Source organism: Aedes albopictus, chromosome 1 (assembly GCF_035046485.1).
Source record: "Aedes albopictus strain Foshan chromosome 1, AalbF5, whole genome shotgun sequence".
NCBI classification, from domain to species: Eukaryota; Metazoa; Arthropoda; class Insecta; order Diptera; family Culicidae; genus Aedes; species Aedes albopictus.
The window spans coordinates 96088933-96102428 of NC_085136.1; the positions used below are offsets into that span (position 1 = coordinate 96088933).

The 13496-nt window shown below is 39.3% G+C and overlaps 1 protein-coding gene and 1 pseudogene across 1 annotated transcript in view; one reads left to right on the forward strand and one right to left on the reverse strand.

Annotated features, from left to right (window-relative positions):
- Positions 1 to 13496, reverse strand: part of LOC109398423 (transmembrane protein fend) — a 711615-nt gene that overhangs the window by 233459 nt on the left and 464660 nt on the right. The gene's annotated exons all lie outside the window — the stretch shown is intronic.
- Positions 3241 to 4240, forward strand: LOC134288409 (uncharacterized; annotated as a pseudogene).

Genomic DNA, 13496 nt, shown 5'->3' on the forward strand with positions numbered 1-13496 from the left:
ATAGGAGTTTCTACCCAGGTTTGTTTTAGCTGAATCATTATTTTGAACTCATGAATTCGAATGAATGTTGGTGTATTTTTATGGGAACGCGGCATTGCCCAATCGTTCTTGTTATTGAGCTTGTATGACGTCACCTACCCTCTCTTTAAAAGTTGTTTATCTTCGACTTTTACTAACACAAGCAAAGGATGAGTTCCTCCTCACCTTCTTTATATCACATTGGGCCTGACGTACTTGCTTCTTCAGTGGAGTTGTAGTGTTTGTGTACGTGTTTCTTTCGGACGCGATTTACGAACCATATGGGGCAGTGGTTTTACCGCAAGATTCGTGTCGCGTGGTTTAGTGCTTCCGAACGTTTCTATCCAACAAGGAAACATTGAGAAATTTTCCTTTCAGAAGTATACGATGAAAATACTAATATAATTTGAAAAGTCCTAAAATTAAACACACAATCTGTAACTTCAAAGAAAGATAATTGCCAAGAAGATCGAAACAAATATACATTATTGGAACGTGACTAGCCACGTTGGGTCTGCTATAGTTTCCTATAATGTCCGACAGGTATCCGACTATGTCGTAGGTTGCCGATCGTGGAAACATCTGGCTGAAGTGGTCTGTTTTCTTTATGTATTTCCGGTAGTCCGTAGATCCTTTTTATGTTTTCCCTGGGGAATAAATCTGAGGTTCGGGAACTTTCACATTTATAAAATAAGGTTGTACGCACTTGTTGAAGTTCTAACTGATACAGGTCTGCCTCGCATTATTTGCAGCTAGCATCATAACCGACCATCCGACCGATAATCACATCGTTTCCGTTAAACGGAGTGGAGTGTTCGGCAATTCGGCCGCTCGCTTACACTCTAAATGTGTGCATGCATCATTCGTCGATGACACCGTTGATTTTCTTGACGATCTTGCTGGTTGGATCGTTTTCGAAGGCTCAAAACCATCTCCATGTACATAAATACAAGCGGAACTGTTTCGCACTGATGATGCTTCTTAACAGCTATGAGGGTTTAGCCACCACTCTCCAGATTACTTGTCGAACTGTTGCGGTCACTACGAAGGATAATATAATTGGAAGACAGTTCCGAGTTAGTAATAAAAGGGGGGTGGCGTCTCTTCTCGGAAACAGGTTTTATGGTACCGTCTACCCCCGTTGGTTTGAACGACACCTCATGCAAACCAACGGGGTTCATTTTTAATTTGAACTTCTAGTAACTCTGTGGGCATCGAAAAACACACTGATGGTAACCCTTTTTGCTGTTTTGTTTTGATTCTGCGTTCCGTTTCACCCCGTTCCATGAGCAGAATGACGTTTGAATCATTTTTAGTTTGAACGATGTGCAGACTAGCGGGGGTCAAATTAAAAAGTGTTCAGATTAAATGCGGTCAAACCAACGAGGGTAGACGGTAGTCATCCTGGACAGGGATATTGCGACGAAGAAATTTCGGCGGTATTGCACGAAGACGTGGAGGACCACTGTAGGAAGTGCAGGACTGTTTAGTTTTAACTGGATCAGCAACTCGATCGTGACAACGAAGTTGCCAAGATTGTGCACCAACAGGTTGCTTTAACATCTCCACCAGAATGTTCTGCCATTTTGCTGCCAGAAAGAGAAAACATTACAGAAATATTAAACATTTCTGTCGTGCCAAATATGTCTAGAAAACGGCAAGACATTTCTGTCTATTGGAGACGTCGGATAATGCACGAAAAGTTGAAGCAGATGTGGCACCCGGAGGACGTATTTATTTCAATTCGAATGATTTTGAATGTTGATATTTAATCCTTTCCTCCGTTTTGGAAAAGAAAATCTCGTAACACGTGTGGGGTCTGGGACCATTTGGGCAGGAGCACCTATTTTGGTCACTTGCTGCTATAACTCAGTCAATTTCAAACCGATTGACTTGAATTTTGAAACATGGCTAGATACTGTGCCTATCTGATCGTGTCTCAAAAATCAAGTCAATCGGTTCAAAATTGACTGAGTTATAGCAGCAAGTGCCCAAAATAGGTGCTCCTGCCAAAATGGTCCCAGACCCTATGCTCATTTTGCAGAGAGCTTTTGTTTCATCTTGCACATTCCAGTGGATAACGAAAACGCAACGATGATACCCACTTGAGCGAGAGTATATTATGTGCGGTGCAAAGAGCACCACTTCTTGAAAGTATTATTGTCATTGATTCTCTGCTTCAAGCACAAGTGCGTATTCAAATGAAGAATTTCATGTGTATGCTGTGGTGCATTCTGAGGAGTGCCAGCGCACTTAGAATGTATGGAGGAGCACGTTTCGATTTTATGCTTACAGATGTTTCTTGTTTCGTTGTCGTTCTTGGGAAATAATAGAGAACATAACAAATTAATGAGATTAGTTGCGCCTGGTTGGTATGCTTCCAGTGATACTGGGAACGCTTTCGGTGAAGCATAACGATAGGCGGATTTGAATACGTCGTTGGGCCTATTCTTATTGGAATTAGTTTATCCTCTGAAATATACGTTCTCATTCTTTGAGTTCTCACACAGGGAAAAATTTCTACTCAATGACTGAGTTGGTCTTACTCAGAAATCGAAAAATCCTTTGTTTTCTTACTCAGTTTCCGTTAAAAGTGGGACAACCCATTGCCAATGGGTTGTCCCACTTTTAGCCGAAACTGAGTAAGAAAACAAAGGATTTTTCGATTTCTGAGTAAGGCCAACTCAGTCATTGAGTAGAAATTTTTCTCGGTGCAGTTTACATTTGAATTCTTTTTGGAATAAACGAATAATACAATAATACAATATTGTATTTATAGAAAAAAAGAGAGAAATAAGGGAAAAGAAAGTTACAATGTAGTAGGAATGGAACTGGTTAGAGATTAAACTCAGGATCTACTGTACCGTCGTGCGGGGCTTCTTTTAACTCACGGGGACGGGGCTACTTTGGCTATTTTTAAAACAAAATGCTTATTTAAATTTAAATTATATTTATGACGTTATTATTATACACTAATTTCCTCATTATTGTGCATTGCTCCTTTGTAAAAAACGGTTACTACTTCTTGTCAAAATTGTAAAATACTTCGAGACTCGTGCAGTGGCGATTTACAGCACCATAAAAATCTATTTTTTTTCTACACCATTCCCACTGCTCATATATTCCGGTAAGTTGATAAAAATATCTTTCATATTTCAGCACCGGTGGCAGTCATTTTTTGATAAATTTGCTTATTTCACTAGATAATGTACGTGCCCGTCAATATTTTATCGTCGTCCAAATTAGAAGGTTATGTTGTTTACCTTTTTCTAGGTTCAAAAATGGTGCGAAACTACCGAAAAGCAGATCGTTCTCGCCAATACACCATACTTTTCGGAGACGAAAGCAAGGAATTCCTCGAAAAAGTGAGAGCCGGAAAGATGTCCCACTCAGAGGCCGCCAAACAACTTAACTGCAGCCGGCAAACGATTTACAACAAACTGCGCGAATCGCATCACAGAACTCCTGACCACCAACAAGTATTTACGGACGCGGAAGAAGCTTCGTTTTCGGACCATCTCTGCGCGCTGTCCGAGTGGGGCTTCCCCGTCGGAACAGACGATCTTCGAGAAGTTGTGCGGATCTATCTGGCGAAGCAGGATCGACACGACAGGTTGCAACTTTCGTGAATAACAAACCATCTCGGGACTGGGTAGCACAGTTCCTTGGTGACCAAAAGGAGCTGAGCAAACGATTTACTCAAAACATAAAGTTGAGCCGAGCAGGAGTCACCTGTGATACTGTTGAAGAGTATATGGCCAACTTGAAGGATTCCCTCAAGGAAGTTCCCGCCTCCAACATCTTTAATTATGATGAGACGAATCTATCAGATGACCCGGAAAAGAAGCTCGCTATATGCAATCGTGGCTTGAAATATTTTGAAAACGTGAGGAATTTCAGCAAATTTGTAACCTCCGTAATGTTTTGTGATAGTGCGACCAGACAGCTGTTGCCACCATATGTGGTGTTCAAGGCAGAGCACTTATAAGACTCTTGGACACAAAATGGCCTCCCAGAAACACGCTACAACCGTAGTGTTTCCGGTTGGTTTGACGAAAAGATTTTTGAAGATTGGTTCAAAACGCTTTTCTTGCCAGCAACAAAACATTTGTCTGGACCAATTGCACTGATTGGAGACAACCTGTCCTCTCATTTGAATCCAACGGTTATCGAGATATGCCGGCAAAGAAACATACGATTCATCTGCCTGCCACACATCTGACCCAACCGTTGGACGTTGCGTACTTCGGGCCATTGAAGCGTGAGTGGCGAAAGATTCTGGGACGCTGGCGTGTCTCTCGGGAAGGTTAAAAAAAATGCAACAATCCTTAAATAAATACAGACTGGGAAGCCATATAAGCGATCTAATAGCAGTACTGGCCCCGAAAACCCAGCGTATCCTAGTTTCGGGCTTCAGGAAGTGCGGCATTGTTCCTTGGAATCCACATGAGCTCCTTAGCCAGTTACCTGCCGTGGACGTTAAAGTCGATTTGATTGGAGATTCATTCCAGGAGTTTTTGAAAGCGCATCGCGATGATATCGTCGGGTCTACATCCGGGCATCCGTCGAAAAAGAAACTGAAGGTATCACCAGGAAAAAGCATTTCGCTCGACGAAGTTTGTAAAAGAGATCCGAAACCAACTTCTACAACGCCAGCAAAACTCGCAAAGAAACCCAAACAAGTTTCACCTGACGGTAAACCTTGCAAAGATACAGGAAGTAAATTGAAACTGCCGGCCAAACGAGGACGGGAACCGAAAATGGCTGCACTGTAGAGAAACGTTCACAGGATGATTGAAGTTAATTTGATTTTATTTGCTCAACATTATCACCATTACTGTTCCTTTTATAAAAGTAACTAAATTTTGCCAAAACTATGAATTTCCGCTTCGAAATTCCATGAATTTGCATTCGTGTCAAAAGTAGCTCCCAAGAGTTTTAACAGACTAATTTTTGATTAATAGATTTGGCTCAAACTTTGAGCAAATGCTATGTACATGACTACTATGAATATATGTAAAAATAATAAAAAGCCATTCCCGCATGAATTATAGCTCCTTAAAGTTGGAAAATTGAGGAAATGTGTCAAAAGAAGCCCCGCACAACAGTAACCTGCCTTTGAAAAGGTTGAGCAGGTTAATTTAGAAGTAGCAGAAGACCAGAATATAGGGCTAACAGTACTCTAGAAACCTGCTGAGATACTAGTGATAACATTTTGATCTTTGATTAGAATGAAAGAAATCCTAGCGACTTGTAGAGTTAAGAGGATGAAAACCCTTATCATATCTGGCCAGACTACAAATTTGTTGAGGAAAAAAAACTCAACAGTATAGGATAGAAAAAAATGATGCCTTCTAAAAAATTACAGTTCATTCAAGTGAATCTCCATCATGCAAAGGGAGCAACCGCTATACTTTGCAAAAGATTTGCCGATAGCAAACTGGATATTGCCCTTATCCAGGAGCCGTGGACAAACAATGGTAGGATCACAGACAAACAGACGTAACACTCTGATAATTCTCATCGTACACCGATTTAACGGTCTTTTTCAAAATTTGATAGTTGGCCAACAGCCCAATCGTGGCGCTCGCATAGTTTTTGTTAGAGTTTGACGTTTGATCACTACCGCCACCTAGTTGGTGGTCGGCCAAACTTAGTCCTTTTAGCATTGGGCGAATATGTTTCCGTGACTATGATTTGAATCGAAAAATGTTCGAAGTGTTACGTCTGTTTGTCTGTGGTAGGATATTTGGAATACCTACAATTTCATCTAAACTAGTATATCATTCAGGGAAGTATCCACCGTGAGCTGCAATTTTAGTTAATGGGCATGTAAATGCAATTCCTATTACATACTCAATTTAATAATCGAGACATTGTTGCAATTTTGGTGGAGGTACCAACAATACACGGAAAAACGGAAATTTGCATTGCTGCGGCATACTTTCCGGGAGATGTGGATGATGTACCTCCTCCAGAAGTAGCAGCTTTTGTTTCATATTGTAGAAAGCGAAACAAAGCTTTCATAATTGGATGTGATGCAAATGCCCATCACACAGTATGGGCTAGCACAGCCATCAATACTAGGGTCGAGCACCTTTTAGACTTCGTCTCGATGAACCTACTTTTACAAATGCCATTAGGCAAGAAGTTCTTGATTTGACGATGTGTAGTCCTACACTGTCGGAAAAAAAAATCAAAAATTGGCATGTGTCAGATGAAACATCTTTGTCTGATGAGGCTGGTCATCAACTCATACTAGCAACGAGAAATCCTAGGAAGACTAACTAGGAGCTCTATATCTCAAAACTATCAATGGGAATGGACAATTTCCATAGAATTCCAAATTCTTGCGCTACAACACTTTCAAACCTGGTTCAACAGGTATTCAATTACAGTTGTGCTTCTCAGAAACGTTCTTCAAATAGAGATGTTCCTTGGTGGAACAACTTGCTAAAATTACGAAAGAAAACCCGGAAACTATTTAACCGGGCTAAGAGAACACAACAGTGGGAACAATATAAAGAGGCCCTCACAATCTATATATATAAAAATGAGTTTGATGTTCCTTTGAGGCAACAAAACTCACGATCGGCTGAACAGATCGGCATAACTCTTGAACGGTTCGATTCGTGTTCGTGGTGGCTGTGTTTATATGTACAAAAAGTTATGAATATCAACTAGAAAAGTAACAAAATTGAAAAAGAACTGATTTTCCATGAGCTGGGAAGGAAATCAAGACGACCGAAATGAAATCAATCTAGAGTGCGGTGCTATTTTGAGCTCAACAGTTGTCAAACCACCACAACCGGGCAAGACAAAGTTTGCCGGGACAGCTAGTTTATAATAAAGAAATCCCAATATCAAAGAGGATAAATTGGAGGCACACCTGTGAAAATATTGAAAGTACTCCAATTGCAGCTAGACTGCAAAAAATCCTCGCTAAAGATCATTCTATTGGTCTTGGAAATCTAAAAAAAGACGACGGTTCTTTTACTACGAGTACTAATGAAATTTTGATGAAAACACATTTTCCGTGTTCTACAGTTGTTTCTACTGAAGACTGTAGTGTCCACACTACTGTTATTATAAATATTGTGTGAATAGATCTTAGAGTGCATGCTGTCACCTACTCGTAGTCGATTCATATGTAAATAAACAAGTCAGTTCTATTCAGACCAACGTCGCGTGTACACGTCTCTCTCGGTGACGCATCCGCAAGCCACTCTCCGACACTACATTTGGCTTCGAGGATAAATTTTTTCTTTGTTTTGTGGATAATTTAATGAAACCCCGGTTATTTATTGATTTCGCGTGCATCAAAAATGAAATAGAATTGCGAGGAAGAAAAGATTTGTGAAAATTTCCGGCAAAGTGTGGTGGGAGAGAGATGGGAGAGCGATTTGCGAGTGTTCGTGTTTTGCTCAAGTGCCACCATCAACAGGGATCGATCATTTATATGGGCGTGGATGCTTCTGATTGCGGTTTTGCTGCTGATGATGATGGCTTTGATGACAATGATTGTGTTTTTGATCCATATTTGGAAGAGGTGAGCAGACGAAGTGGATTAGGAGTGGTAGGAAGCAATGAAACATGATCTGTGATGTGTGGGCGGTTACGAGGTAGTGGTTTTCGTTTTTTTATCGCGATCACTTGTATGCGTGTTAACAGTGATTCCCACTACGATATGCATTGCGGCTCATCCTGTTATTACAGTGGATTTTTGAACCACATACTAATGTGGTAGAGATGGAGCGGTGGGAGTGTTTGCATTACAGGGCGAATCATTTATTTAACGACAAACAGTAAGTAGAACTCTTGCATATTTCAAGACGAAAAGCTTTATTACATGAAGGCAAATATTCGACTGAGCGGTAGACTAATATCGGACATTGAGGAGATTATGACTGAGTTGACACAGATATTTCTTGTTAAAATGAGAACAACGTACTTATTAATTATAGAATATAATTGTGCAGAAACAATGCTTTTTCGTGTTGTGGTTGCGATAGATATTTTTTTTCTAGTCCTTGTTGTGTGGAATAGATATGGCCTTCGAAAGACGGAAATGATAGCTGTAAACCCTAGCAATAATTGAGTAAATTTCGCCAATTGTGTTAATATTTATATACAAACGAAATGAAATAGAGCGTCCCATTACTGAACAATTGGAAGTCAGTTGACTGAGTATATATTAAGTTGAGTTATGTACCAGAATATAGTGAAAAGTGTTGAGCACTGGATTAACTTGTATTTTTGAGCGATCGAAGAGAAACTTTGTTCTGTTACTTATCTGTTGAGTGCATCGAGGAGTGCATTGAACTTGGCCCAGATAATATTAAAGTGAAATGAACGGAATTTTGAGTTCGCCGTTAGTTTATGAAAAGCAGATTATGTTAGTTCATCGCTGACGTTCCGATTCTCGGGTTTGGGTCTTCTTAATAGCATGTAACCGTGATCACAATTAAAGAATAGTGAAATGGGTCGAGTACCGGATTCACTAGGGATTAGCCATTTCGGATATGAAAAAAAAAAAAATAGTGAAATGAGTCGAGTACTGGATTCACTAGAATCATCAAGAAGAGTTTAATTATTGAAAAGGACTGATTGTAAATGTATTAGGATACAGTGAAATGGGTCGAGTACCGGATTCACTGGTGATTCGCGTTTGGAAAAATTGAATGTGTGAAGTGGGTCGAATACCTGGTTCATTAATAAAGTGTTTTGCTAATAAAGTGAAATGAGCCGCATACTGATTTCACTGGTAGTTCTAGAAGAGTTTAATAAGATGTTTGAGATGGATTGCTGACCGATACATGGATACATTTGATACATATGTGATGAATGCAGTGAAATGGGTCGAGCACCGGATTCACTGGTAAAGGAAGATTGAATGAAGGTAGGTGGTTAAACCACAGAGAACAGACGTCCAAGCTCATGCAGTGCGGTTGTGTAAAGCATTGCAACGGTTGTTTTGAAATAACTGGGAATGTGGCCATTACGCGGCGCTGTCACATTTCAAAAAGAGGTACAAGTGTTGCTAAGTGTGCACCCCAACATAGTTCCACCGAGAGGTTGTGTTGGATTTATTTGGAAAAAAATAATAATTGTATTGTTCTTATACTCACTTCTAATTGAAAGCGATAAAACAAATTATCAATGGGTTGCCCAAATTTTGTTGTTGAATTAGTGAAACAATCATAAACATCTTGTTATTTGACCAAATACATCACAATCTCTGAGTAGGAAAATCTAAAGGTGCGCTAGTGAAATATTTCTTCAGTAAGCGCCATCATGATGTCGAAACGAGTTTTTAGGTGGGAAAGCGGGTGGGAAAGTCACCGTCGATGCCGCAACTGAGCTTGTTTTTTTTCTTTACACAAGATTTTCAAGCAATTTTGTTCGAGCATGTTCATCTGTTCTCTGTGGTCAAACATCTGATTCGCTGATTAGGCGCATCGGATGTGACGAAGCTGATTAAAGTGAAATGAGTCGAGTACTGGATTCACTGTTAATTATGGAAGGGTTTGTTGAAAAGATTGAGTTAGATTAATTAATGGAATGATCACATAGAATTTGAAATAGTCGTGATGGGAAATGGGACGAGTACCGGATTCACTAGTGATTGCCTTTGAAAAAATGAGAGAAATGAAGTGGGTTGAAGTGAAAGGTGTTAAGAAGTGGATTCACTGGTAAATGAAGCTTGAATGAAGTTTGGTGGTAAAATGAAAGGGGTTGAGTGCAGGATTCATTTGTTGTTTAAAATGAATTCTTTGAATAAAGAGAAGAGTATGAATGCGGGTTCCATAATTTAGGTATCGGTAAAAAAGTGAAAATATTGACTATCTTGTACTTTTGCGACCCTGAGGAAAAAAGAAATTGTTTCATCACAAAATGTTCACACCGGCTTCCGGGTTGGTATCGTCGCTACAATAGTGAGAAAGCAGCGAGTACGTGTTGTGGGTGGTGAATCGAATAATCGGTGTTTGCGCATAAAAAAAAAACAGATCCCAGAACATTTGCAAGATGAACAATAATTATAGTGAAATTAGTTAAGTACTGGTTTCTCTTAATGTCTACTTAATTTATTGATTGAACTAAGTACACTTGTATGAGTTGGATACCATATTTTTTACAATTTGGCAATGTTAAGTGAACAAATAGAAGAAATTGATTTTTCTTCAATTATTTGTCGTGAAAAACACGTGGTGAAGTGAAGATAAGTTAGATTGGAGTCATTCATTTTAAACAGTAGTAGAAATGATGAAAAGAGCAGTGTACTGGGGTATTTTAACGTTGTACAAAGGGAATAGTTAATTTAAAGTAAAGTGAGAATGCGAGTATGCATTATAGACCATTTTCAATGTATCGTACATTTTTCTTCAAAATATCAATGATTATAGTACTGCAGTGAATGCAAAAGGGGAAATAGAATGATTCTTTGTTTCTAAAAAAAAATACTACATATTGAGATGTACCCTTAGTAAAAAAACCTTGTGTTGTATTGATAGAGAGGCTCATGGCGAGAGAGGCTCAGAAAGGAGGATATCGACATAGGTTTGACCTGGTCGTGGGTCGGGGCGATGACGGGTAGTCGCCCAGGATGAAGGTTTTTCAACCACCGTGAGCGCTCGGGACTGAAAGAAAGCATGTAAGTTGTATTTTCAATAGGAAGTTTTAACTGCCATAGAAAACTGTTTAAGCCTCGTAGGATATTGGGTTCAATATGACCCAAACAGGCTCGCTTAACATATACTACGCCATCGAGGTGTGCCCATCGTAACATCTTGGGAAGGTCAGGTTTAACGCTAAATTTAATCAATCACGGTTGATCTTAGAAGATAACGGGAACGTACGTTATAAAATTGTTAAGAAGTAGGAAACGATGTAGAATAGTAGCAATAACATGGTTGGCATTTAGGAGCGGTTAAACTTCAGGATGTTTTGTTTATTTTTTTGGTTTTGTTATTGGCCTCTTGATATTTCGTTTGGACGTTTCAAGAACATTACTCATTCCTGTATCGACGAGCGTGCAAAAGTCTTATTTATACATACAACTCGATATCATGGATAACATTTAGTGACTTTTTGAGACTTCGAAAGGGATTTGTTTGTGAACAATGATTAGGTGTTAGCACTCGTAATGGAAAAGAACAGAAGTTTGAATTGGAGGATTTGGTCTACGTATCCTAACCATAGGATGTGAGCCTTGCACGAAGTGGTGTAAGAAAAGCGATGAAGCATTGACCGAGTCTTCTACGAATCGAAGGTAATCAAATTTGGGAGCAGCAGCTAATGCGGTTTTTGCTGATGTTTTTTTAATAGCCAAACTTAGTTTAAGTCATATCAATAAACCATACAGAAAGATTACGTTTGTGTAAAACATGTATTATTTAGATATCCATAGAAAAATTGTGAACTCCTAACAGCAAAAGCATAATCAATTTCTGTCACAGCTAAAAGTGAAGTAATCATTGTTACGATATATTTAAAATTACAGTTTAAACGTATGCATTTGTTGGTGTTATAGAATGTGGGTTTGTTTGCCATACAATTGATGTTGTGACGTAACTGATGAAGCTAGTGTGAACGCTATTGCAAATAGAAGAGATGTTCAGAGTCAAGAAAAATGTTTTTCTCATATGGTGCGATCCTTGTCCTCCTGGACTGTGGTACTTACAAGACGGAAAGGCAGTAAAATATATCAATTGCAATCATAATCGTTATAACAGAGGGATGAGTTTGACGTTTTAGGAAATACAAACTAGACTAGAGTATGAAGCAGACAGTGAAATTTTGCAGATGCTATTTACATATTACGAATCAGTTAGGCAATTGATTTCGATTACAACAACGTAGGGGCTACATTTTGTAAACGCAGGTCAGTTTCTTTCACACTATTATCAATTCATAATAGGTAGCTACGTTCAGAGTTTTGAAATTAAAAAAAAAAATGAGAAACTTTGTCATGGATAACGAATTGCTATTTTACAAAATGGAAAACACTTATCATAATTATGTTTCATAAGTTACCATCAAAAAACGTTTAGAAAGGAACGATTACGTAGAATAGAACTTCTTGACTTGAAAGGAAATTAAAAAGAAAGATAATTGAAGAGTTTATTAGATAGTCATGCTTCACTAGCCTCGAAATTTGAGTGCAATATCCAAACGACTTGTAGACACCGATTGCTGCTCATTTTGTTGGACTCATAATATGAACCATTCAGGCGGACTAAAGGATTTGGACAAGAAAGGCTCTATATTAATTTATGTAAACAGGGAGAGAGAACAATTGAATCGCTCTAAAGGATGACGACTCAAAGTATGACACTGAAGGCTCAAATTTCAGTTGGAAATTAGTAATCCATTAACGATTATCAAGCATTGCACTGTCCTCACGCATAAAAACGTCTGCCGTGAAGCAATACCGTTCCTTCGAACGGAATGTGTTGTGTATCATCTACGGCGGAGTACAGATGAAAGACAGGACTTGGAGAAGGCGAATGAACCACGAACAACATCAGCTGCTGGGAGAACCAACCATCGTTCCCACTGCGGAAATAGGGAGGCTACGATGGGCGGGTTACGCCATCTGGATTTAGGATAGCAACCCGACTAAAATAGTTCTCGAGGATAATCCAACCGGTACAAGAAGACGTGGTGCGCAGCTAGCTAAGTGGATCGATCAAGTGGAGGACGATTTGCGGACCCTTCGCAGAGTGTGGAACTGGAGACACACATCCATGGACCGAGTATAATGGAGACGACGCCTACGTACATCAGAGGACACTCAGGCCTTAATCTGACCGATGATGATGATGATGAGGAAGTGATGCCAAACACGATCGGGACGGAAAATGTGGTTTTCATATAGGTAAAGTGGAATAAAATATGCACAATCAACTGTTGGAAGTTAGCGAATTGGATGAGGAACTAGATAAAGATATATAAAAGTTGGAAAACTCAAGACGCATAGCTAGTTGTATACCGTGTGACATGGAGTAGGTTAAAGCAGCATGCCAATACTACGGAGAAGCATCAAGCGATTGAAGTATTCAAGTGATTGTAAAAAAAATATATATATATATCATGTATATGTGCTTATATGTGGGTTAAATGCGGGGAAATGATTCGAAAGACGGATAGCATTGATTTTGAATAACTAACGAAACAGTGTAAAGAAAAGGAGGAATGTAGTGTCCACACTACTGTTATTATAAATATTGTGTGAATAGATCTTAGAGTGCATGCTGTCACCTACTCGTAGTCGATTCATATGTAAATAAACAAGTCAGTTCTATTCAGACCAACGTCGCGTGTACACGTCTCTCTCGGTGACGCATCCGCAAGCCACTCTCCGACACTACAAAGACCAGGATGCAACTGTATCGCAAACTGATGACAATGAAACCAGGAGATAAATTCTTGAAACTCATGATGCAACTGGCCTAGAAGGTGTCAGGAGTGATGAAATC